Source organism: Lissotriton helveticus, chromosome 6 (assembly GCF_964261635.1).
Source record: "Lissotriton helveticus chromosome 6, aLisHel1.1, whole genome shotgun sequence".
Taxonomy (NCBI): Eukaryota; Metazoa; Chordata; class Amphibia; order Caudata; family Salamandridae; genus Lissotriton; species Lissotriton helveticus.
Genome location: NC_136067.1, coordinates 2,994,080 through 3,020,605, shown reverse-complemented (window position 1 = coordinate 3,020,605; position 26,526 = coordinate 2,994,080). Strand labels below are relative to the sequence as shown.

The window sequence follows — 26,526 nt, the reverse complement described above, 5'->3', positions numbered from 1 at the left end:
AGCGCGGAAATAAAGGAGAGAGCAGTGGGATACTGAAGGGCTCTTTGTATTATTGAGTGGAACGCCCGGCTCATCTAGGGAGCTCAGGCTAATGATGCTCTCGTACTAGTCCGTATGGAAGAGGAAGCAAAGGGGGCCGTGGTTACATAACAAGCGGGTGGATGATGCTAAAGCTGGGGAAGAAGATGAATGAAGAGAGCTTGAGATTAATGAGAAAATATAATAAATAATTGGGTGGTCATTGAGGTGAAGTGGTGGTCGGTGATGGGAACAGTGGCATAATGGAGGGAGCCGGAATTGGGGGGCACACTGGAATGTGTTGGGAGGCAATGGAGGGGGCTGGAGGCAATTGAGGGGGCTTGGGGCAATGGAGGGGGTTAATAGGCATTGATGGGGCCGGGGTCAGTGGAGGGTGTCTAGGAGAAGGGAAGAGGTCAGGGGACCAGCGGAGGGTGCTGGGAGGCCAGTGGAGGGTGCTGGGGCACGTGGAGGATGCCGGTGGGAGGGTCTGGAGGACAATGGAAAGGTCCAAAGGGGGGGAATAGAACGGGTCCAAGGAGCAATGAAAGGGACCCTGGGGCAATGGAGGAAGCAGAGGGACAATAGAGGTAGACTGGGTACAGTGGGTGTAGCGGGGTACAGTGGAGGCAGATGGGAAACAATGGAGGTTAGCTAGAGGTCAATGGATGGAGCTGGAGTGGCAGTGACTGTTAGCCGGGGGACAATGGAGGTAGACTGGGTAGAGTGGAGGTAGCCGGGGTACAATGGAGGTAGCCGGGGTACAATGGAGGTAGCCAGGGTACAATGGAGGTAGCCAGGGTACAATGGAGGTAGACTGGGTACAGTTGAGGTAGCCGGGGTGCAGTGGAGGTAGATGGGGACGATGGAGGTTAGCTAGAGGTCAATGGATGGAGCTGGGGTGCCAGTGAATGTTAGCCAGCATCAATGGAGGTAGCCGGGGGACAATGGGGGTAGCCGGGGTACAGTTGAGGTAGCCGAGGGACAATAGAGGTAGACTGGGTACAGTGGAGGTAGCGGGGTACAGTGGAGGCAGATGGGAAACAATGGAGGTTAGCTAGAGGTCAATGGATGGAGCTGGGGTGGCAGTGAATGTTAGCCGGGGGACAATGGAGGTAGACTGGGTAGAGTGGAGGTAGCCGGGGTACAATGGAGGTAGCCGGGGTACAATGGAGGTAGCCGGGGTACAATGGAGGTAGCGGGGTACAATGGAGGTAGCCAGAGTCAATGGAGGTAGCCAGGATACAATGGAGGTAGCCAGGGTACAATGGAGGTAGACTGGGTACAGTGGAGTTAGCCGGGGTACAGTTGAGGTAGCCGGGGTGCAGTGGAGGTAGATGGGGACGATGGAGGTTAGCTAGAGGTCAATGGATGGAGCTGGGGTGGCAGTGAATGTTAGCCGGGGGACAATGGAGGTAGACTGGGTACAGTGGAGGTAGCCGGGGTACAATGGAGGTAGCGGGGTACAATGGAGGTAGCCAGAGTCAATGGAGGTAGCCAGGGTACAATGGAGGTAGACTGGGTACAGTTGAGGTAGCCGGGGTGCAGTGGAGGTAGATGGGGACGATGGAGGTTAGCTAGAGGTCAATGGAGGGAGCTGGGGTGCCAGTGAATGTTAGCCAACAGTTCTTTAGTATGGGAAAGAAATCCTTCAAGTTCTTATATATTACTTATTTAGCACGGTCCATTGGTTGGAACGCCAACCCATTTACTCAAAGAGGGTCTTGACCTCGTAGCACAGTTCTGCGAAGCGCGCTGGCGTACTCTGTGCAGGAAGGAGGAAGAAGGCCTATTGAAGCTCACGCGCCTTGCGGTAAGGAGCTTACGGCGCGGTAGGCTTTAGAGCGGGGTACGAGTCGCAGGCCGGCCTTATGACTCGTTCGTGTTGCAAACAGTGTTGCGGGGAAAACAGAACATTGCAGACCCCGAGTCCGTGGCGAACTCCTGCTGAAACTGGAGTTCGAATGGCACTGTACCTGAGTGTTCGCGGCTCTTAGACGCACCGTTCAATCCCACACGGCCCTCTTCGCGGTGGACAAGTCGTACTCCTACACTGCACGCCTGTGGGTGGGCGACGATCAGGAGGCTAGTCCGGGGCGGAGAAGGCAGGTGTAGAGGCGGCGCGTACGGGACGTATCGGCGGCTCAACTGGTGCGGCGCAGCCTCAGCCGGGGTGTACGTTGCGAAGCAGCGCACGTCAGAGGTACACACCGTACCTTCCGGCTACGTGGTGGCGGACAATGCGGGTGATCTCCCCCAAGGCCGGAGCGGGGCGGGAGGCGGCCAGTGCGCCTTTCAGCGTGCGGGCGTTTCTCGACTCCCAGAGGCTCTGGGCTATTTTCTTGAGGCTTGGCGGCCAAGGTGTGCGGCTCAGAGGAGGAGGGGGAGCAGAGTGCGGGCGGCCCAGCGGAGCGGGGCACGGCTCAGTGGCGAGCGGTGTGGCTCGAGGCAGGAGGGCAGTCAGGCACGGGCTGCAAGGGGGGTGAGCAAGGCACACTTCAGGCGGGGCTCCAGCGGCTCAGGAAGATCAGACAAGTCCCCACAACTGGGCAGGGAAGGCCCAATAGAGTCCACTGGTCCTGGGACTCTGTTCAGGGGGAAAGCTTGAAATCAAGCCCTTGGAGATCGTTTCAGGCACAAATATAACAAAGTCCTTTCTGGTCTTTTCCTCTCCTTCCTCGGCAAGGCACCACTGCAGGACAGTCCTTCAGGTCAGGGACAGTCTCTCCTCCTTCAGCTTCTCTTGGTCCTTCTAGTTGGGCAGAGGTTCTTCGTGGGTAAAACAGGATCTGATTTGCTAGGAGCAGAGCTCCTCTTTTTATACACAGTTTCTTTTGTCTTTTCAGGCCATGGGGGTCTTTGCATAGTTCAATTCAGCTCTGGAGCACTTTGTTTTGCAGACTCGGATTTCTTCTTTCAGAGAGCAGGGCAGGGACCTCAGAAGCTCCGCAGGAGGTGGAGCCAGCATTGTGGTGACAGAGCACAGCCCTATTCAGAGTCAAGGGGCACTCCCCCCACCCATCCTGGTGTAATCTCTCTATTCACCACCTGTCATCCCCAGCCCTGTCACTCACAGAAACCAGACAGCAGATACACATACGAGCAGAGGCGGGCTGAAATGGTTAGGCAAGCAAATACAAACTTTCTAAAAGTAGTTTTTGCAAACACAGGATATTAAAATAAACTTTACTAAAAGAAGTATTTTATTATTCTGAGTTCAGGCATACTAAACTTGACTTTCTACCATGTCCCCTGAGCCTACTGGGATTATAGAGTGTAATAATTCCAGCAGCCCATTCTGGCCTATGAGAACAGGTAGCCTTAAATAGTGAAAAACGAAAATGGCTGTAATTCACTATTAGGACATGCCACACACATCAGGGCTTGTCCTACCTTAGGCTTACAATGCACTCTGCCCTAGGGCCGACCTTAGGGGTGACTCACATGAAGTAAAGGGAAGGTTTAGGGGCTGGCAAGTGGGTGCACTTGCCCAGCCAGCATGACAGTACCAGACTGCACGCAGGTTCTGCAATGGCAGACCTAGACACATTTTAAAGGGCGGCCTCTGTGGGTGGCGCAACTAGCGCTGCAGCCCCACTAGCAGCATTTGTATTTACGAGCCCTGGCACTCCTGGTGCACTTTACTGGGGACTGACAGTAAACCAACTACGCCAATCATGATAATCAATTACAAGTACACTTTTCATAGGGAGAGCATATGCACTTTAGCACTGGCCAGCAGTGGTAAAGTGCCCAGAGTCATTAAACCAACAAAAACAGGTCAGAGAGAATATTGGAGGAAGGCAAAAAGTTTAGGGATGACCCTGCAAAGAGGGCCAAGTCCAACAGTCTAGAAGTAAAGGGAAGACTCGCCGAAGTAGGCCCAAAGTATGGAAGCATGTACCAAGTGTCCGACCATCATGCATGCTCTTTGAAAGTAAGGGCATGGTCTAACCAAACTCCCAGGTTTTTTACAGAAATTTTAGGGACGGGAGGCTTACCAAATTGGTGGGCCACCAATTAGAGGACCATAATATGGGAGCTTCCCGAAAAAGTAGGAGCTCGGTTTTCCCGACATTACATTGAAGAAAGTTACTCCTCATCCATTGTGAGATGGCATTCATGCCCAAAGTGAAGGTCTCCTGAATGGTAGGAGTGAGTTCATCTAAGGGAAAGAGCAGCTCGTATCGTCGGCATATGATATCTGGATAAACCCATATGTCCTTAGAACATTAGCCAAGGGAGCCACATAGATATTAAATAGGTGGGGCTCAGACAGGAGCCCTGTGGAACTCCCTTGGTAAGTTGCACTTGTGCGAATAATATCATCACTTCTCCACAAATACATTTTCTTACGTATAAATACAAAATAAAACGCCAAGAAGACAATAAATTGCAATAAAATGATAAGTGAAAAGAAATGTATTTAAAAGAAGCTAATCTAGCTAAACTACTCATACATACAGATATAAGATACCTGACAGACACAACATGCATAAAAGCTAATTGTTGGACTAATAAATAATGAAAAATGTTGTCACCTTAGGCATATCACATCAATAGGTGTACCCGTATGGTTTTAGAAAACAAGTCTAATGAATGACCATAAAACAATTGTATTCAAGTGAAAGTTCAATGTGACAGTTTATGTGAACGCTCAAATTTAGAGCTTATCCTAGCAGATTAGTGCCACCATTGTACTTGGACAGTTTAGCCAATATTGCACTGATATGGGGGGTTAGGAAATAGCCCCGACTAACGGGCTCTACAGCTTCCCTATGGAGCTCTCAAAGATGCATTCTTCAAGTTCCACTCAAGTAGTATTAGCAGAGATATCTCGGTTACACTCCTATGACAAGGATCCTGGCTCGGATAACCCACACCTACCCCAGAAACTTAGCGACAGAACATGCATAAAATGGTCTTGAGTTTGATCTAAGGATACTGAGAGCAGTACAACTGCTCCGAGTCTCCATTTGCCTACAGAGCAATTTGATCATTTTCTGGCAGGGGCCAAGATATCCCGGGCAGGCAAACCGTGCTTCTCCAATAGATTCTGCAAAGCTATTGCAGATCGGGCACAGAACTTCCTCATTGAAGCTAATTTGCTGGCAAATGTTTTCACAGACTATGTGCCAAACCTGAATTGGAAATAGCTTCCTGTCCAGTGGCACAGTGTTAGAAATGGGATCCCTGGCTGGCCAGGGCTTTCGCCAAAGTCAGTCAGAGACCACCACTCCTAAGTCAGGGCAAGGGAGTTACACGCCAAGATAACCCCTGCTCACCCTCTAGGTAACGTGGCGCGAGCAGCAAGGCTAAACTTGGAGGCGATCACCATCACCAGGTCACCAATAAAAGCAAAAAGTTCAGGGGTGAAACTGCCAGAAGGGCCAAGTCCAACACAACCCCCTTCCAGCCAAAACGCAGGGGAGACCAATCACCACCGTGATGGACTTCCCTGCTTGGGGCGATAGAACACGAACGCGGGCCCGCAACTGCAGGGACACCCTCTTGTTCTACGCCACGGTGAACCCATGGGATTCCTTCTCAAACCACTGTCTGGACCAACTGGGCTACCCCACTGGTACTCCCGAGCTGTCCGCGGCCAGGACTAGGCCCACGGCCACCCAGGTGCCTCCGGTCCTTCCCTATTCGCAGAGCGGGGGGTAGTAACCACTGGCACATAGTAGCCATTTTCCACTCTTCCTTTCTGCAAGACAGGGCTAGACTGCCACTGGTTCTCCAGCCTAGGGTCTACAACCTCAGGCGGACCAGGAGTCTCAGGCAAGGCTCTCCTCCCCCTACCTCTTCTTCTAGGGTTCCTCCTCCTCCTGCGAGGGGTACCCTTACAACGCCACTCCAACCCAGGGTTTAACCACTCAGGTTGCACCGGGATCAGAGGTGGGCTCTCCCACCCTCTGCACCCCCTTCCAGAGGTCTGCCCTCTCCCAACTGGAGAAGTTCCTCTGGAAGAAGAACCGGTCAGGACACTGGTTACAGTTGTCCTACCCTTCAGGTCAGGCTGATCCTGAACCTGGCCTCCCAACCTGTGATCTAAAATCTTTGGTGGAACAATTGCCTGGCACTCCAGGACTTCTGGGGACTCGCACACCATCCCCCTGAGGCTAACAAATGACATATGTTGTGTGACTGTCTGTCTGGCGCAGATCTCCCGTCCCCTGTCCACCTGACAGTGCGCGAAGATCCCCCAGACCAGAAGTGGCGCCACCCGGGTCCCCCCAAGAAGATCTAGCCCAACTGGCTAGTCCCTGGTCCACTGGTGCATCCACTGGGAAACTCATCCCCCAATCACTCCTCACGCTGGACTCCTGTACCCATCCCTACCGGAGCGGTACTGCCAGACTCTAGAACCACAGGAGCTCTGGTTACAGACGCGCCAGGTCCTCTACTCACTAGGAGATCTTCCTCAAATGGACTAACAGGACAGCCTAGGTCCCCAACCTGGTGTTCCCTACAGAAACCCTCCTGAGGCAGGGCTTCGGGCGTCTGGGGACCCTCGGTCTTCCCCTCACTCCTGCTCCACTGAGCCAGGCAGTGAGCCCCTACACCCTCCTCGCTATCCTGGTACCTAGCTGGGCTACACTGAGCCTCTTCCACCACGCTGGGCTGGAAGATACCTGAACCACTACTTTTGCAATCACTCCCTAATGACTCTAGAGAACCTCTAGCACTTTCCCAGCGCTCTGCTTCCTTAGCAAGCTCCCAAGGGCAAAAGTATCCAAACTTCGACAGGTGCTGGCGCAACTCTGGGCAACAAATACTGAGCAACTGCTCTTTGAGAAACATATTCACTACTCCGTCCCTCTCATCGTCCGGGTTAGCCGCCAGCCAATCCTCCATTGCATCAGAACAGTCATCCACAAAATACCCCCACTTCTGGTGAGGTGGTTTCCTATGGTTCCTGAACTTCAAACTGTTCTCCTCCTCTTGGGAAACAGGTTCCATACTCGGGGAACTAGGAATGGGACTGCTCGCACTGGGCTCTATATAGCTGCCACCACTGGACTCAACCCGCCCTGGGGAGTCCAGAAAATTAAAACTGCGCGCAGGGGATAGTCTAACCTTCAGAGGTAATTTCTCTCTGGTGAAGGCCCTCTCAGCCTCCTCTATCCTTTCCTGCGCTAAGACCCTCTGAGTCTCTAGCTGTTGCTTTCTAACGCCCAGCTGCGCCATAGCCTGGGCATGCTCTAACCTGAGCTTTTCTAAAGCCAGCTGGTGCTCCCTTTCTCTCCTCCTATCTTCCAGCGCCTCTGGGGACAGGGAAAGGGATGAGGCGCTGCCTCCTGCGCTGGACCCAGCAAGGGACTCCCTATCTATAGGGTCTCTACTCTCTACTGGCGTCCAGGTACTGACCTCTTCTCCCTCCTCTTCTGAATCTTCAGGGCTCCCCACAGACCCACCACCCTCCTGGTGTGAGGCCCGGGCCCTTTCCTCACTGCGCTCAAGATCGCTTTGTTCCTTACACCATTGGACCAGGTAGTTCCTAAGTTCGTACTTAGTATCTGACCCATCCACCCCTATGTCTCTCTCTCTACAGAACCCTTCCAACTCCTGCGTATTGTACCAAACTAGATCACTGAGATCAAAAACAAGCTCCATCTTGGCAGGACGTTCTAGAGACAAGATTACACAGGGAACCTAGGGGTCTGAGCTTAACACAGGAGTACACAATTCACAAAGGATTCAGCAAGCTCTCTATCCCAGATAACTCACACTCACTTGTCTAGTGCCACACACCATTCATCCACACACAACCCTCCCCTCGGACTGGTAAGGCAGTTTCTACCACCCCTAATTCCTCAACCTGACCACACGTGACACAGGTACCGACTCTAGGTGCAGGGCGGGGGACAAATGTACTGGACACAATTGCACAATGATACCTTCAGGAGAAGAAAATAATGGAACTTCAAAAAAAAACAATCCCCTAAAATGTGGTCATCTAAAATGCAGAGTTTTGTAGTGCGGCCAGTTGCCACTGTGGTACAACGCAAACACAAATCCTTATCCCACCGTTGCCGCCAATGTTAGAAATGGGATCCCTGGCTGGCCAGGGCGTTCGCCAAAGTCAGTCAGAGACCACCACTCCTAAGTCAGGGCAAGGGAGTAAAACGCCAAGATAACCCCTGCTCAATCAATCAATCAATCAATCAAAGCATTTATATAGCGCACTACTCACCCGGAGGGTCTCAAGGCGCTGGGGGGAGGGGGTCCGCTACTGCTCGAACAGCCAGGTCTTGAGCTGCTTCCTGAAGGCGAGGTGGTCCTGGGTCAGGCGGAGGTGGGTCGGAAGGGAGTTCCAAGTCTTGGCGGCCAGGTAGGAGAAGGACCTTCCTCCTGTGGTGGCTCTTCGGATGCGGGGGACGGCGGCGAGGGCGTGGCTGGTCGATCGAAGCTGGCGTTTGGGAGCGTAGAAGTTGAGGCGGCTGTTGAGGTATCCTGGTCCTTGGTTGTGTAGGGCTTTGTGTGCGTGGGTGAGGAGCCGGAAGGTGATTCTCTTGTTGACCGGGAGCCAGTGCAGGTCTCTCAGGTGTCCGGAGATGTGGCTGCGGCGGGGGATGTCCAGGATGAGTCGTGCTGAGGTGTTCTGGATCCGCTGGAGTCTTTTCTGGAGTTTGGCGGTGGTTCCGGCGTAGAGGGAGTTGCCGTAGTCCAGACGGCTGGTGACGAGGTCCTGGGTGACCGTCTTCCTGGTCTCGGTGGGGATCCATCGGAAGATCTTGCGTAGCATGCGCAGGATGTTGAAGCACGACGAGGAGACGGCGTTGACTTGTCTGGTCATGGAGAGGGAGGAGTCCAGGATGAAGCCCAGGTTGCGTGCGTGGTCAGTTGGTTTGGGTGCGCTGCCCAGGGCGGGGGGCCACCAGGAGTCGTCCCAGGCGGAGGGTGAGGATCCCAGGATGAGGACTTCCGTCTTGTCCGAGTTCAGTTTCAGGCGGCTGTTCGACATCCAGTTGGCTACGTCTGTCATCCCTTCGTGCAGGTTGGCTCTGGCGGTGGCGGGGTCGTTAGTGAGGGAGAGGATCAGCTGGGTGTCGTCGGCGTAGGAGATGATGTTCAGTTTGTGCTGGCGTGCGATGGCTGCGAGGGGGCTCATGTAGACGTTGAAGAGGGTTGGACTGAGCGAGGAGCCTTGAGGAACGCCGCAGATGACTTCGGTGGCCTCCGATCTGAACGGGGGGAGGCGGACCCTCTGTGTCCTTCCGGCGGGGAAGGTGGTGATCCATTCCAGTGCCTTCTCCTGGATTCCGACGTTTCTGAGGCGCTGTACTAGGGTACGGTGGCAGACAGTGTCGAAGGCCGCGGAGAGGTCCAGGAGGATGAGGGCCGCTGTTTCTCCGTTGTCGAGCAGGGCTCGGATGTCATCGGTAGCTGCGATCAGGGCGGTCTCGGTGCTGTGGTTGGCCCGGAAGCCAGACTGCGAGTGGTCGAGGGAGCCGTTCGTCTCGAGGAAGGCGGCCAGTTGCTTGTTGACGGTGTTCTCGATGACTTTGGCCGGAAACGGGAGCAGCGAGATGGGGCGGTAGTTCTTGAGGTCGGTTGGGTCTGCTGATGGTTTCTTGAGTAGAGCGCTGAGTTCGGCGTGCTTCCAGCTCTCCGGGAAGGTGGCGATGTCGAAGGAGGTGTTGATGATGTCCCGCAGGTGGGGTGCGATGACAGCGTCGGCCTTGTTGAAGACGTGGTGGGGGCAGGGGTCTGTCGGAGATCCGGAGTGGATGGACCCTCTAGGTAACGTGGCGCGAGCAGCAAGGCTAAACTTGGAGGCGATGTGAGTTAAGTATTTGCGCACGCACCCCAGCAACAACACCCAAAGGCCCACCACAAAGGAAACTCCACACAAGGTTATATAAAAAAAATAGCCTTTGTATTACACCAAAACACATTAGATGAAAACACACACTTTACAATGTGCCAACAGGCACGGGCAGAATTTACAGGGCATATGTACAAGACAGGGCCACCTGGACCACTGTCAGGAATCAGCACTTTTAGAAGTAACACTTATAGAATATAAAACATAGAATGTAAAATCACTGTAGCACAAAATAGCACACAACCAGTAATCACTGGTAACCAGGACCTCACTAGCACCACCTGCACTAGGAGAAAAACAACCACCTAAGTATCACAATACCTGTAGGGGTGTAGGCACATTACACATGATGCATCACAACACATTCAGAGGTGCAGGGCAGGAAAACACATGATGCAGAACCTACATTCAGCGGTGTAAGGAACAAGGCACATGATGCATCTACAACACATTCAGAGGTGCAGCACGGAGAAGACATGATGCATAAACACACATTCAGAGGTGTAACAAAGAACACTTTGCAGAAATCACATTAACACAGAACTTACATCAAAAGTCCAGGGTCCAGGTTGCGCCACTGCGCCAAAACCTAAACGTAGCAGCTGCCCACGAAGTGCTGGGCAGCTGTTGTAGAGAATGGGGCCAATGTGGGAGCCTCTCTGGGCTCAAGAACAACTGTGGGCTTGGAGCCTCGCTGGGCTCGGAAACAATGATATGCTGCCTGAGCCTCTCGGGCTCTAACTAAAGAAATGCCCCTCTCGTTGGAGTCCCTCGCGGGGGACTCAGGAACAGAGACTGATGCTCCAAGAGCGTCAACCGGCTCTACATACTGGAGGGGAGGGGCGGGCACCGGCAATGTGCCCCGACGCCCTCCTCCCTGATTCAGCACTTCGGGCCCCACTCACCGGCTTCTCAGATGCTGGGGTGGCTCTCCTCTGGGCAGCGCGCCTCTCCTCTGGGCAGCGCAGGGCGCTCTACGATACCGGAGCCCCGCCTGTGCCTGTAGCCGCTCTTCTCTCACGCCGCGGTCCCAAGGGCGGGACTTCCGGTCCTTCTCCGGGGGCCGCGCTAGGATTGGCCGGCCGGCCCAGCACTTCCGGGTCGCCGCGGGCAGCGCAGCGGCCCGTTTCAGGCACTCAGAGGCTGGGGGAGAATTAACCGAGGGGTAGGCTCCCTCGTTAAATATAAGAATAAAAGTAAATATGCGGCGTGGGCAGCCGCGGGAGGAGAAATAAAGCGCTCCGAGCGCTAGGGGCAAAATAGAGTGCTCCGAGCGCTAGGGGCAAAATGGAGCGCTCCCAAGCGCTAATGGCAAGATACAGCGCTCCCCAGTGCTAGGGAAAAGAACCAGCGCTTTCAGGCGCTTTGAGAAGGAATCCAGGGCCCCCAGGCGCTAGAGGTAAAAATAAAGCGCTTCCAAGCGCTATGGCATCAGGAAAGAGAACAGAGCATCCCTCAGGCATCCAGGGGCTGGGCAGGGCCCAGGGAGGCAAGCCTTCCCCTGGGCCCAAGCAGCAGCACGCCCCTGGCAGATTCAAGCAGCAAACAAGAACATTTTCATGGGGTCACAGCCCCTCTTTTATACACATTTTCCCTTTGTCTTCAGGTGCAGGGTGGGGGGAGAACCAGTCGCAGCTGGTTTTGGAGCACTGTGTTTACCTCAGCCACCCTATCTATTCACCAGGCAGGCTAGGGTCATCAGTCGCACCACAGGGGGCGGAGCCAGCATTGTGTGGGAAAAGCCCAGCCCTATTCAGGACACAGGTGCAGCCCCTCCCTCACATCAGCATGCTAATCTCTCCATTCACCACCGGGGCAGACCCACACAGACTCCTGGAGCCAGGCTCCCCAGCCAGCTTCAGCCAATCACGCGCCAGCATACTTACTGCACAGACAAGCACACGTCTAGAAGTGGCACTTCCACATTAGAACGGTGAAAACTGTAAATGGAAGCTGAACCTTCTCGCACTCAGAGTTATTTGTTCGAGTGAAACAGTACTAAAAGTGGTTAGGTGCTACCTGAGTACCTCCTTCTGAGTCTTGGAGGGTGGAGTAATACTTATGATAGCGTCATCCCAGTCGGGGATGACGTCCCCAGATGCACACTGTAGAAAAATTTCCTTTGTACACTTAATGCGTTCAAAATAAACTTATATTTGGCCCAATGCATTTCGGGCAGTAATGCCCTTCATCAGGGGCATTGCTTCTCTATTAAGAAAAATGAAACACAACTGTCATCTATTCGTTCTCTTGTACATGTCAATTCTGATAATTTCATAATTCTAATCACATAATTCAAATCTGTACATTGATAGTAGAGTGAGAGTACCATGAAGATATACGAACATTTACCAGCATTTATATACAAAAATAAATCTCTCAAATGAATGAAATTAGTGATGTGAAACAGCCTGTACACTTGTAGTCAATGTTGTAGTTTGACGCATGCATATCTTATACACAGCGTAAACGAAGGATAAACGGAGGATAAACCGACTATAAACGGACAAAAAACAGACACATACCTTCCAAACTGTCGGAAGTTTTTTTCATAGAAAGTGTTTAAATAAATGAATTCAATGCGCATGAACCCAAAAGCGTTAACCTAAAACGAATGAGAAAGTTTGTGAGTGCTCTCGGTGTAGTGCGTGTTGGTAACATGTAATGTCTAGAAAAGACAATAGTTTATGGGCGTTCGTACCTGAAAAATTTAAAACGCCTCCATCAGGCTTGGAACGTGGACGGTGTCAATTGGGGTTCACGGACTGTTTTCTGAAAAGAGAACCCGATAGGTTCAGTGTCTATATTAAATCACGTTCGGATAAAAATTGAATCACGTTCGGATAAAAATTAATCAACTACGCCGGTAGAATGGAAGCGTCATGGTGATTACAGCACTCACCTAATATCTGGAGTATCGTCGGGCGGTTAACTAGTCCTGCCGTAGGTTCGAAATGATGTTTGGCAGTGTTTTCGCCGGCGTCGGATGTATAACACTCCCGACCCGGAAGTAGTACGCGAGGTGACTGACGACATAAAAAACGGACGGTGTGTAGTTTCTCATGGGAAATTAATGCGATATTTTGCAAGTTCGGTGTATAGTGTTAAATTTCCAAAAGCTCGGTGTAAATAAAAGTGTTAACAGGCAAATCTAAATGCAGTGAAAAAACGTAATGCGTGTCTGGGTCATTACGTGTCAAATACTCATAATCAATCTGTGCACAATACGTGTTGCTCTGAACAAATGACGGGATGTCAATCATGATTCAATATGTTCCCAGCAAAACAGCTTAAAAATCAGTGCGTCAAAAGTTACAATAAACATTATTGAATGAAACAAAATTCAGACATTTTTTCTGTGCTCATGCTTTGTTCAATAAAGTTCATGAGTTTTGTGATTTACAGAAAACAGTTCAAATCCACACGTTCATTAAGACCTTTTGGTTGAGCCGTATTCAAATGGGAGATCCAAAAGATTTCTCTTCTCAAAAGATGTTGAGTATTGTCTCTACCTGGTAGCACAGGAACAGTTTCCAAAACCAGAAAACGTACTTGGCTTGGGGAGTGATTGTTGTTGTTAAAGTGCGATGCCAAAGGGGATTTTACATTCTTGGTTCGAATATTACTCTTATGTTCGATCATGCGTGTCTTTATTTTGCGTTCCGTTTTCCCAACGTAAGCTAGGCCACATGGGCATTTGATCAAATAAATCAAGTTTCGACTATCGCACGTTGCGGTGACTCTTAATTTGATGGTGAATCCTTGGCTTGGATGTTTTATTTCAGTTCCTTTTATGATTGCGTTGCAATTACCACAGTTGTGGCAAGGTAATGTACCCTTGTGCTTGGTGGTATAACTCTGTGTTTTTTTATTCAATATCTCTTTGATATTAGAAGATCTTTGAAATGCAAATCGTGGATTTTGTTGCAAAATGTTATTGAAATCCTCCTCCAATGTCAATAATGACCAGTTTTTCAATATGATTTTTTTGATTTTGGTGCTTTCCGTTGAGTATTTTGAGACAAATACCATTCTCTCTTCTTTTTTGACTTTGGTAGAGACTGCAATAATGTTTTTCTGTCCATTTTAGATACTTTGGTTTTGGCTTCTTCCAGAATCTCCATTGGGTAACCTCGCTCGTGAAATTTGTGTATACAAGTTTGTATACTTTGATTCAATGATTCGTCTGTTAATGAGATCCTATTTATTCGCAATAATTGAGAATATGGTAAGTGTCTTTTTAGGGAATGTTGGTGGAAACTTGCAAAATGTAATAGATTGTTTCTATCAGTGGTTTTGGTGAAAACACTGGTTTCAAGTTTGTTTTCAGTCTTCTGGATGAGCACATCCAGGAATGGTAAACTGACCGTTTGAATGTTGTGGGTGAATTTGATCCGATCGTTGACTTCATTCAAATCTCCAATAGCTTGTTCTAGCTCAATTTGTGATCCCTTCCATAAAACAAAAATATCATCAATGTATCTCTTATATGTGATAAGATTCCTTGACCATTGATCTTTGCTCAAAATGTTGTCCAATTCAAACCTGTACATGAAGAGATTCGCGTAGGCAGGTGCGGCACAATTACCCATAGAAGTACCAGAGCTTTGAATATAGAATGACTCTTTCCATGAAAAGTAACTATGGTATAGTGTGAAATTTAAGAGTTCCATGATGAATACCTTTAGACCTTCTTCCATCTCTGATGACATGAGGAATGACGCGGTCGCATCTAAGCCAAGATTGTGTGGAATTGAGGTATATAGTGGCACTATACTATAGACTGTACATCGATGGTGCAGAGAATCATTTCGTTGGTGAATTGTGCTTTCTGGTCTTCAAGTATGTTTAGGAAGTGAGTGGTATCCTTGATATAGGTAGACATTGATTGTACCAATGGTTGCAGATGTTGATCAATGTACTTGCCTATTGGCTCATGAATAGAGTTGATTGTTGACACAATGGGTCTGCAGGGAGGATGAGTCTGATGTTTGTGTACTTTTGGTATCATATATATATATATATGGTACTGATGGATTAGATTTGATAAGGTATTGTTTCTCCTTAGATCCAATTACACCTAGGACCATTGTGTGGTTTATGAGCTTGGAGAGTATCTCAGTAAATTCCTTTGTGGGATCTCTATCTGTTTTGTAATAGATGTTTGAATCATTGACATGTTCATTTACTTGATTATTGTAGTAATCCGTGTCTAGAATAACAAGGGCGCCTCCCTTGTCTGCTTGGCGTATGGTGATCTCGGGATTTTCTGCCAGTTTTTTCAAAATGTTTCGTTCTTTGTTAGAAAGATTGGTAACTCTCGATTTAGGCTGTTTGTAAAGTTTCTCTATGTCCTTGCATATGACTTTTTCAAATGCGTCGAGAACCTTGTGGCTCACTGGAGCGATAAATTTGCTTTTGTTTCTGAGGCCCTTTAAGGTGTCTTTGGGAGGTTCATCTGTTGTTTGGACGACGTTACTGAAAAAATGTCTTAAACGTAGTTTTCTTATGAACTTGTAAATACATATTTGTGTGTCCAAAAGTTTAGAATGAAATGTTGAAACAAACGTGGTTCCTTTTTGTAGAACATTAATTTCAGCGCTTGTTAGATGTTGTTTGGAAAGGTTAATAACTAGGGTTTTTGACTCCTGGTGTTTCTTGAGATTGAATCTTCCGTTGCTTGGCCTTTTGCCCCTCCTGGTTCTTTGGACGATTTTTGGCCTCTCTCCAAAAAAGAATCCCCAGTTTGTTTGGCGCCACTGGATGTGGTTGGTTGCTCTTGTGTTGTTTTCGTGGGAGGTTGAAATCTCAAGGGTTGTCTCCTAGATTGAGAGTCAGCCGAAGACGATGTTTCATCGGATTGTCTGTTAGATGTAAAATTTTGTTGTCTTCTCCTGGCACATTTTTGTCCTTTTATCCTTCGTTTACGCTGTGTATAAGATATGCATGTGTCAAACTACAACATTGACTACAAGTGTACAGGCTGTTTCACATCACTAATTTCATTCATTTGAGAGATTTATTTTTGTATATAAATGCTGGTAAATGTTCGTATATCTTCATGGTACTCTCACTCCACTATCAATGTACAGATTTGAATTATGTGATTAGAATTATGAAATCATCAGAATTGACATGTACAAGAGAACGAATAGATGACAGTTGTGTTTCATTTTTCTTAATAGAGAAGCAATGCCCCTGATGAAGGGCATTACTGCCCGAAATGCATTGGGCCAAATATAAGTTTGACTTATGAATTACGTGAAAAATTAAGGATCACAATCTGAGAAACTGAATGTTTCAATAAAACTTTATTTTGAACGCATTAAGTGTACAAAGGAAATTTTTCTACACAGTGTGCATCTGGGGACGTCATCCCCGACTGGGATGACGCTATCATAAGTATTACTTCCACATTAGACACATTCATGCCGCACACATCATTTCGCAGCATTCAATCACACGAGTCCGCACATACCAGACTCGAGCCTGTACACCCCACGCATCAGGAACTACCAGGGACACATACATTCCCCATGCATTCCTATGGGAGGGCAGGCCAACCTTACTCCACGCACTCAGGGAGCGCACGCACTTTACACTGCGCCTCAGTATCAAAGTGCGCAAAGACCAGCAATCACCATCACCAGGTCACCAATAAAAGCAAAAAGTTCAGGGGTGAACCTGCCAGAAGGGCCAAGTCCAACACACAGCAATAATAGAAAGCTACCACGCTTGAAATCTAAGAACCTCCCCATCAACGAGGATCTAACAGCCAGTCCAGCCTCGCTTTGTATGACCCACGGCCAATGATATTTTTTTCAGCGACTTGGCTGTCAGGATGGGTTTGGAAGATAGATTTTCCCAGGGCATTCTCAAGCTACTAGTAGCTTTTTAATTAGCTGAAACCAAACAATTTGGTTGAACCTCTTCGCCTCCATCACATCACTAAGGGCCATGGCGGTACTGAACTAATTCTGGTTGGGACCATAACCGTCTCTAAAATAGCAAAGGCCTGTGTCTCGCTTCATTGACTAATGATTTCCTACCCATGTTGAGCATTAAACGTCTCTGTGGAGTGCTGGGTGGGAGACGAGGTAAACTTCTCGGAACTTTATTCTCAGATCTCGTTAGAGAAGATGTGTTGAAAAAAACACAATTCTGATCCTTCTAGGACTGAGCCCGCTGCTTTGGCATCCAGAATCTGCGGCTCTGGCGTGATGGGTTTACCAAAGGAGCTACTATGTTCTTTCAGTACAACACCCGGGATCTACCCGTGTTTGAGAGACATTAAGTCCCCGTGAGGTTTCCATGAGAGGGTTGAAGACAAAGTGACACCCAAATAATTAAAGACATCTACCCTCTTGAGTGGCAATCTCCCTCCCCCCCCCCTCTATCTGCCCTTAAACGATCTGTGTTTCTTAAAGGACATAAACTTTGTCTTGGCTGAATTAATCTTCAATTCCTGCTCTCTACAAATTTCGTCAAAACGGAGTTGCACAAGCTGCAACCCGCTAGGTGCTTTGGAGATCAGTAGGGTGTCGTCTGCGAACAACAGTATTGGTGATTTTATGCCTTGGTAGGGAAACAAGAAAGAAAATGAGCAATATCCTTAAGGAATAAAGAAAACCGGGTAGGAGCCAAGACGCAGCCTTGGTGAACATCCTTATTGGTGGGGAAACCGGTCCGTTCGTTCACCCCGGCTGCTTCTTCGAACCTGCGCTTAATTGCCCTCATGTATAATGATTAATATGTTAAACCAGTCCAAAGGCATGCCCGTGTTGCCATGTACCTGCCATAGCTTCTTGCGGGCGACTGAGTCACCAGGCGATTTGAGATCGACAAAGACAACGTACATGCTGCCCCCGCAGATCTTTACAGCCCCCCAATATAGATGCAAGAAGCAAACAAATCCGGTCCATTATATATATTTCCACCATCATAGCACCTCAGCTTCAGAGCAAGGCCGTTCCCCACAACTGAATCCAGAACCACAACAGCACCCTCAGTATCTCTCCCTGCCCCCTCCCCAGGCAGTGATCCCCAAACAACTGTGGCCCGCTCCCAGTAGGCCTGTGTAGGAGAGTAGGGTCTGCAATCCTATGATCACCCAGATTTTTGCTTTTTGCTGCACTGGTTTACGACTTTCCCTGGCTGTGGGCCTGCTAATCAGACCCACAGCCTAGCTGTTCTCTCTATCCAAATTGTACTCAGGTACTGAATTGGCACTGGGCCCTCTCCAAGTCCCTGTACCCAGGGCTGAGGTATACCCAGAAGTCTCCCAGGGGCTGAAGCATGTATTATGCCACCCCTGGGCTGACTAACTAAACTGACACAACTGGCTGCACGACAGCTGGGGCAAGGTGGTGTACTCACCCTTTGCTTGAGATATAGTATACCTATATCTAACCCTAAAATGGACACACAGATCTCCTATCAGTCACTCCTATGGCAGGCCTTAACAATCCTGAAGGCAGAGTGCTTGGAATCGTGTGAGATGGTGCTCTGGCATGAGCTGAGCCTGTCTGCGGCTTTCGGGATCCATCCCTTAGCCGTTTCCATGATATCGCATACCATATACTCTTAAGTGCATTATAATCCTCGCGGTTATATGCCAACTCTGGTATCGCTTTATCAAAACATGTCGAGTAAGGTGTCATACGAATTGGAATACTAACCCCTCGCCAATTCTGGCGACGGGGTTAGCATTCCACCCTTCTAGAGGGACACGGCATGTATGTAACCCCTAACCCCGGTTAAAGTCAGACAGAGCCTTAGCATCCACAAAATGGATGCTGCCACCGAGACACAAGTCTGCCCTCCTGCTGCTGGGAGTCCTCCCAGAGCACGAGATAAGGACAAAGGGTTTCCTGCCAGGGGCGGTGCCAGCACCGTCCCAGACAGGATTTTGTGTATTGTAGGTAGGCAGGGCTTCAGAGGAAGGTGACTGCACGTGGCACCCCGGTGCTCACTGTGCATAGGCTGGCTTGAACCAGTTCCAGGGACACTCCAGACCCTGTGCTGGGGAAAAGCCCGCCAAGGAAGTGGGTGTAACCACCCCCCTCCTGGTCCCACCCCTAGGGCAGGACTTAGTCGCGTGCCAGCCCCCTTTTCCCAGATAAAGGTAGGAGCAGGCCCCCTTCCAAATTAGATCATCTTTGAATCCTGAAACTACTTTCTACGAAAGGAACTCAAGACTTCTTCCTAAGATTTCTCCCTTGTGGCTAAGGAGTAGTCACCCTGCATCCGCAGGCACCATCGCAAGAACACTGCGGTCTGCTGCAAGTCCTTCCTCCGGAATCCGACTGCCCAGCTCGACGAGAACCGGCTTCCCTGGCACCTCTGACCTCTACCCACCTCTACAGCCCAGCTGAGAACCGTGGGTGCGACAAGACCTCGAGGGGACCGGCCATCTGCAAGATTGCACGACTTCTGCACAGCAAGCCCGCCGAGTAAATTCCTGGTGAGTGCTTTGGGGTCCGAGAAGCCCCTACCCTGAGCAGCTCCAGCACCGAAGTGCAGCCTCCCAGAATCTCCACGATCTGCGTGGGGCCCTTCTGCTTTTTGCTGCTCACCGCGTTGTTTGGCTACTAGCCCGCTGGCTTGTGGCCTGAACGACGCCCGACGACATCACTGCTGCTGGTCTGGTTGCTCCAGACTGGCCCTTGCTCCCTTTCCGAAGAGGAGCACCCCGGACCCTCCTGGTCCACTCAAGACGCCATTTTGAGTCCACCGCGTGGGCTTGAATTAGCCAAGGCTTGTTGCCCAATCCTGGGTAACTTCGACGCCGACAGCTTCATCCATCGTGGGACAGCTCGCCTCTCCATCCTGGTCGCCGACAACGCCTCCTGGTCCGTGAGATCTGCAGAGCCAGCGTCGCCCACTCACCTAGTCGAGGTGACTACCATCCGGTGCCCTCCTGGTGCCCACTGACTACTGGCTAGTAGTCACGAACTTGGTCCCCTCTGCTTTCAGGTGTCATCCATCTTCCAGATCCAGGCTTGGATCAACTCGAACTATCTTCACTGGTCGCCTGCCAGCATCTTTTCTTCCAGGCTCCTGGTCCGGCAACGAGGATTCCCGATGTCTTTTGAGACATATGCAGCTGCAGCCCCTGGGCTAGGTAACTTCGGCATTTCGGTGCCCCAGCATAGCCTCACTATCCAAGGGTCAGGATCCACTGTCGTTTTCTTCCTACCAGGTCGGGTTCGCCCGTAAACACTAACTTTAACTTTACTAGCTTCCATAGACTTTGTCCCGCATCCCGCGTGAGAGTGCACACTCTGCACCCGAGTCCCCTAGGTCTCCTAGAAGTAATCTAACGATTCCCTAGTCAAGTCCTAGCGATTCAAAAGCCTATTAGTACTTTACTTACCTGCTAGTAATTTCGCATTCCACTTTTAAAGTATATGGTTTTTCGTGCCCCTCGGGCATTTGTGTATACCGTGCTAACTTAAGTATTTTCGTAAGAGTTTTGTTGTGTGCTTAGCACCCTGTCCTCATAAAGAGTACAGGGTTGTTGTGATTCTAATAAATACATTGTTTATTTTCATAACACTTGTGTGGTGTCCTTTCACTGGGTGTTCAAGGGGTAATGTGATGGTAAAACAGCTGGCTTAACACGCCCTCTAGAGTCTTAGCCTTAGACTGCTCGTATCCATGCTACTAGGATAGCTGGTCTATAAGGTTGACTTACAACCAATCATCAATAAGGGTTGTTTGGACTGATATATAGTGATCACTAGAATAGTGAACACTGCACATCAGGCCAACTTCTCACATTGGTGAGCAGCGGTTGGGATTTGAGCTTGCTGTTGTTTTACCACACATGCCCTAAGAATATCTTGTGAAAGATCACATAAGTACTAAAGGTACATATAACTTAGCTTAGAATACTCTGAGTTCTACTGAACCAGCTGTTGTAGCTCCTAGGGCCTAGCACACCCTAAACTACAACTCTAGCAAGGGATCAGTAGGCAAACACATAGTGTAGGTAAGTGCACCACTTACACCTCACTAGAAAAGCATGTCTACCCAGGGAGAATCTACTGAGACTCCCCTGGTCAGTGTTGACCCTCCACAGGTCACTTCAAGATATGCAGCTCTCAGTTTCCAGGAGATGAGACAAGTCTGTACCTCCAGGAAACTGAAGCAGGGGTCTAACCCCACCATTCCCTTTCTGATAGGTCTCTTAGAGACATATGATGCCAGAAAGATTTCTCAGTTACATGAGAATATGCCAGCCTTAGAGGGAACCTCTGGGGATCCAGACCTCCCCAACACTGCTACTGCAGTTGAGGAGGAGGATCAAGAGGAACTCTCTGGGGATGAGGTAGACAAAGGTCTTGAGGTAGTCAGAAGGCTAACCAGGGCCAACTTAGACTTACTTGGGCTAGGATCTGGGGGCCCCCCAGTACTAACCCGAAGTGGGCCTAACCTTGGAGTTAGGAGAGATAGATCTCTTTCTAGGGACTCCAATAGATCTCTGCACTCCAATGCCTCTTCCCAGAGGAGGAGAAACTCTCCACAGAGGAGAGTGACTTCCCCTCAGAGAATAGAGCATGAAGCTAGAATGAGACAGGCTGCTCTGAGGATTGAAAGGGAAGAACTTGCCCTGGCCAAAGAAAAGCTTGCTTTTGCTAGAGAGCAGCAGATGAGTGGGCTAGCTCCCACTGGTGGCAGCAATCTCCCAAGAGATAGAGAGAAGGGTTTAGATACTAAACACCTGACTAAGATAGTGCCCCCCTTTAAGCAAGGGGATGATATCCAGAAATGGATGGCTGCTTTGGAGAGGGCCTGCACTGTGCAGTGCATTCCCCGAAGTCAGTGGGCAGCTATACTGTGGCTCTCCTTTGATGGTAAAGGTAGAGATAAGCTCCTCACTACAAGGGTGGAGGATGCTAATGATTACCAGGTCCTGAAAAATGCACTGATTGATGGGTTTGGTTTAACCACTGAACAGTACAGGTTGCTGTTCAGAGACACCCAGAAAACTCAGTCTCAGGACTGGTCTGACTTTGTGGATAGTGCCACTAAGGCTTTGGAGGGCTGGTTGCTGGGTAGCAAGGGTACAGATTACACAGGATTGTATAATCTTATGATGAGAGAACACATTTTAAACAATTGTCAGAACCAGTTGTTGCACCAGCACCTTGTTGATTCAGATCTGACCTCTCCCCAAGAATTGGGAAAGAAGGCAGACAAATGGGTCAGGACAAGGATCAAGCAGAACCAGAACCAGGGTGGTCAGAAGAAAGCAGACCAGAAGGGTAATGCAAAGAGTGAACAAAATGACCAGAAGTCTTCACCAGGTCCCCAACAAACCAAAGAGGGTGGGGGTCAGGCTTCCCAGAAGAAGAAGACTCAAGAAGGCCAGTCAAAAAGGTGGTGCCAGTACTGCAAAAGTAAATCTCACTGGTTTAGTGAGTGCACCAAAAGAGGAGGACAAACTCCTGCCACTACAGCCCCTAAGGCAACTGCACCCCCTAGTACAGTCAGTAGTGGTAGTGTACCTCCCAAGGCATTAGTTGGGTTAACCTTGGGAACTGAGGGGTCTGACAACTTAGTTGGCACACTCACTCAGGCTGTCCTTGTCTGTACAGGGGATATGGATATATCCCCTGAGATAAGTCCCAATACTTTGGGCAAATACAGGCAGACGCCTTTGATTAATGGCAAAATGGCTCAGGCCTATAGGGACACTTGTGCCAGTGTCACCATGGTGACACCTAACTTTGTGGACCCTGGACAGATCATGCCAGGTACTGATTTCCTGGTGACCAATGCCAGCAATGTCACTACTAGTCATAGTGTGGCAATTGTGGCTTTCTCCTGGGGTGGAGTGAAGGGACAAAAGAAAGTTGTAGTCAGTTCAGACCTCCCAGTTGATTGTTTGTTGGGCAATGATTTGGAGTCATCACAATGGTCAGAAGTGGAGCAGAGGACTCACATGGAAATGTTAGGCTTGCCAGCACATGTGCTTGCTGTGACTAGGTCACAGGCCAGAAAATGCCCCACTGAACAGGTGCTGGATCCTGAAATTATGGACCAGACACCTTCCAAGAAGAAGAGCAGTAAGGGTAAGGCTTTGCCTTCCCCCTTGCCCCAGGTTGAGGATCAAGTCTCTGAGGAGGCTGATCTGAGAGAACTGAGGGAAACTGAGCCTAAAGAGCTTGAACTTGATCAAGTTGAGTTTCTGGGCTTAGGGGGACCCTCCAGAGCAGACATGGGGAAGGCACAGTTAGACTGCCCTTCCCTTGAACCCCTCAGACAGCAGGCTGCTGCTGAGGCTGCAGGGAATGCCACAGGTGCCCACAGGGTATACTGGGAAGATGGACTCCTGTACTCTGAGTCAAGAGACCCCAAGCCTGGTGCAACCAGGAGGCTGGTCATCCCCTTGTCTCTGAGAGGTTTCCTTCTCACCTTGGCCCATGAGATTCCCCTTGCAGGTCATTTAGGTCAGACAAAGACTTGGGACAGGCTTGTCTCACACTTTCACTGGCCCCATATGAATGAGAATACCAAGGAGTTTTGTCGCTCCTGTGTCACTTGCCAAGCCAGTGGTAAGTCAGGTGGTACAACAAAGGCCCCCCTCATACCACTACCTGTGGTGGGGGTTCCCTTTGAAAGAGTGGGGATTGACATTGTTGGTCCAATGGAACCCCAGACAGCATCGGGGCACAAGTTTATACTGGTGGTGGTGGATCATGCCACCAGGTATCCTGAAGCTATACCACTTAGGACCACTACAGCACCTGTAGTGGCAAGAGCCCTAGTTGGAGTGTTCTCCAGAGTGGGTTTCCCTAAGGAGGTCGTTTCTGACAGAGGTACAAACTTCATGTCAGGATATCTGACTGCAATGTGGAAGGAGTGTGGTGTGAACTACAAGTTCACCACACCCTATCATCCACAATGCAATGGGCTTGTTGAGAGATTCAACAGGACCCTCAAAGGGATGATTCATGGACTACCTGAAACTCTTAGGAGAAGATGGGATGTCCTGATCCCCTGCCTCTTGTTTGCTTACAGAGAGGTCCCACAGAAGGGGGTTGGCTACAGCCCTTTTGAGCTTCTGTATGGGCATCCTGTAAGAGGACCCCTGTGTTTGGTGAAGGAAGGATGGGAGAGACCTCTCAAAAAGCCTGCAACCAACATAGTGGACTATGTACTTGGTCTCCGCTCCAGGATGGCTGAGTACATGGAAAAGGCATCTAAAAACCTTGAGGCCAGCCAAGAACTTCAAAAAGCTTGGCATGACCAAAAGGCTGTTCTGACTGTGTACCAGCCAGGACAGAAGGTGTGGGTGCTGGAGCCAGTGGCCCCAGCAGCTCTGAAAGACGAATGGTCTGGGCCCCACACCATCATTGAGCAAAAGGGAGAGGTTACCTACTTGGTGGACCTTGGAACTCCCAGGAGCCCTCTCAGAGTGCTCCATGTTAACAGGCTCAAGGCATATGTTGACAGGAAGGACATGAGCTTGCTCATGGCCACAGATGAGGGACAGGAGGAAGAGAGTGACCCTCTCCCAGACCTGCTCACTCAGAATCCTGATGATGGATCAGTTGATGGTGTTGTCTTTTGTGGCAGCCTCACTGAACATCAGCAACAGGATTGCAGGCAAGTTCTGCAATCCTTCAGACATATGTTCTCTCTGACACCCAGCCAAACTGATTGGTGTACCCATGATGTTGACACTGGAGACAGTCTGCCTGTCAAGAGTAAAATCTACAGACAGCCTGATCATGTTAGAGACTGCATCAAAACTGAAGTGCAGAAAATGTTGGAGCTGGGAGTCATTGAGCCCTCAGATAGCCCTTGGGCTAGCCCAGTAGTTCTAGTGCCAAAGCCTCACACCCAGGGTGGTAAGAAAGAGATGAGGTTTTGCGTAGACTACAGAGGCCTCAATGCAGTCACTAAGACTGATGCCCACCCAATACCAAGAGCAGATGAACTTATAGATAAATTGGCTTCTGCCAACTTCTTAAGTACATTTGATTTGACAGCTGGGTATTGGCAAATCAGGTTAGCTGAGGAGGCCAAACCCAAGACAGCATTTTCTACCCCTGGAGGGCATTATCAGTTTGTGGTAATGCCCTTTGGACTGAAAAATGCACCTGCCACCTTCCAACGGTTGGTGAATCAAGTCCTCACTGGGCTGGATGACTTCTGTGCAGCATATCTAGACGATATTGCTGTCTTTAGCTCCACCTGGGAGGATCACCTGGTCCACCTGAGGAAAGTGTTAGAGGCTCTGCAAAAGGCAGGCCTCACTATCAAGGCCACAAAGTGCCAGATAGGGCAGACACAGGTTGTATACCTGGGCCACCTTGTAGGTGGAGGCCAGGTTCAGCCACTGGAGAGTAAGATACAGGCCATCAAGGACTGGACTCCTCCAATCACCCAGACTCAGGTTCGAGCTTTCTTGGGCCTGACTGGGTACTATAGGAAGTTTGTCAGAAATTATGGGTCCATAGTGACCCCTCTTAATGACCTGACAAGCAAAAAGATGCCAAAGAAAGTTCAGTGGACAGCAAGCTGTCAGAAAGCATTCAATGACCTAAAGCAGGCCATGTGCACAGCACCTATCCTAAAGAGTCCAGATTACTCCAAGCCATTCATTGTCCAAACAGATGCTTCTGAGTTGGGTGTGGAGGCTGTTCTGTCTCAACTGAATTTTGATGGTAATGATCAGCCTATTGCTTTCATTAGTAGGAGGTTGACACCCAGAGAGAAAAATTGGTCAGCTATTGAGAGGGAGGCCTTTGCTGTGGTCTGGGCCCTGAAGAAGCTGAGGGCCTACTTGTTTGGCACTCACTTCACCATTCAGACAGACCATAAGCCCCTCTTGTGGCTAAATCAGATGAAGGGTGAAAACCCCAAACTGCTTAGGTGGTCCATTTCCCTACAGGGGATGGATTTTACAGTGGAGCATAGACCTGGTACTGATCACAGCAATGCTGATGGGCTCTCCAGGTATTTCCACTTAGAGCAAGAAGACTCACCTGGTCAAGGTTAGTTTATTGTCCCAAAGTTTGGGGGGGGTCATGTAGGAGAGTAGGGTCTGCAATCCTATGATCACCCAGATTTTTGCTTTTTGCTGCACTGGTTTACGACTTTCCCTGGCTGTGGGCCTGCTAATCAGACCCACAGCCTAGCTGTTCTCTCTATCCAAATTGTACTCAGGTACTGAATTGGCACTGGGCCCTCTCCAAGTCCCTGTACCCAGGGCTGAGGTGTACCCAGAAGTCTCCCAGGGGCTGAAGCATGTATTATGCCACCCCTGGGCTGACTAACTAAACTGACACAACTGGCTGCACGACAGCTGGGGCAAGGTGGTGTACTCACCCTTTGCTTGAGATATAGTATACCTATATCTAACCCTAAAATGGACACACAGATCTCCTATCAGTCACTCCTATGGCAGGCCTTAACAATCCTGAAGGCAGAGTGCTTGGAATCGTGTGAGATGGTGCTCTGGCATGAGCTGAGCCTGTCTGCGGCTTTCGGGATCCATCCCTTAGCCGTTTCCATGATATCGCATACCATATACTCTTAAGTGCATTATAATCCTCGCGGTTATATGCCAACTCTGGTATCGCTTTATCAAAACATGTTGAGTAAGGTGTCATACGAATTGGAATACTAACCCCTCGCCAATTCTGGCGACGGGGTTA

General features: G+C 49.7%; 2 protein-coding genes across 2 annotated transcripts in view; both read left to right on the top strand.

The window, feature by feature from the left end:
- The window catches only part of LOC144761524 (uncharacterized), a 745,631-nt gene that overhangs the window by 281,856 nt on the left and 437,249 nt on the right, over window positions 1–26,526 (top strand).
- The window catches only part of LOC144764114 (zinc finger and SCAN domain-containing protein 12-like), a 57,476-nt gene that overhangs the window by 15,964 nt on the left and 14,986 nt on the right, over window positions 1–26,526 (top strand). The gene's annotated exons all lie outside the window — the stretch shown is intronic.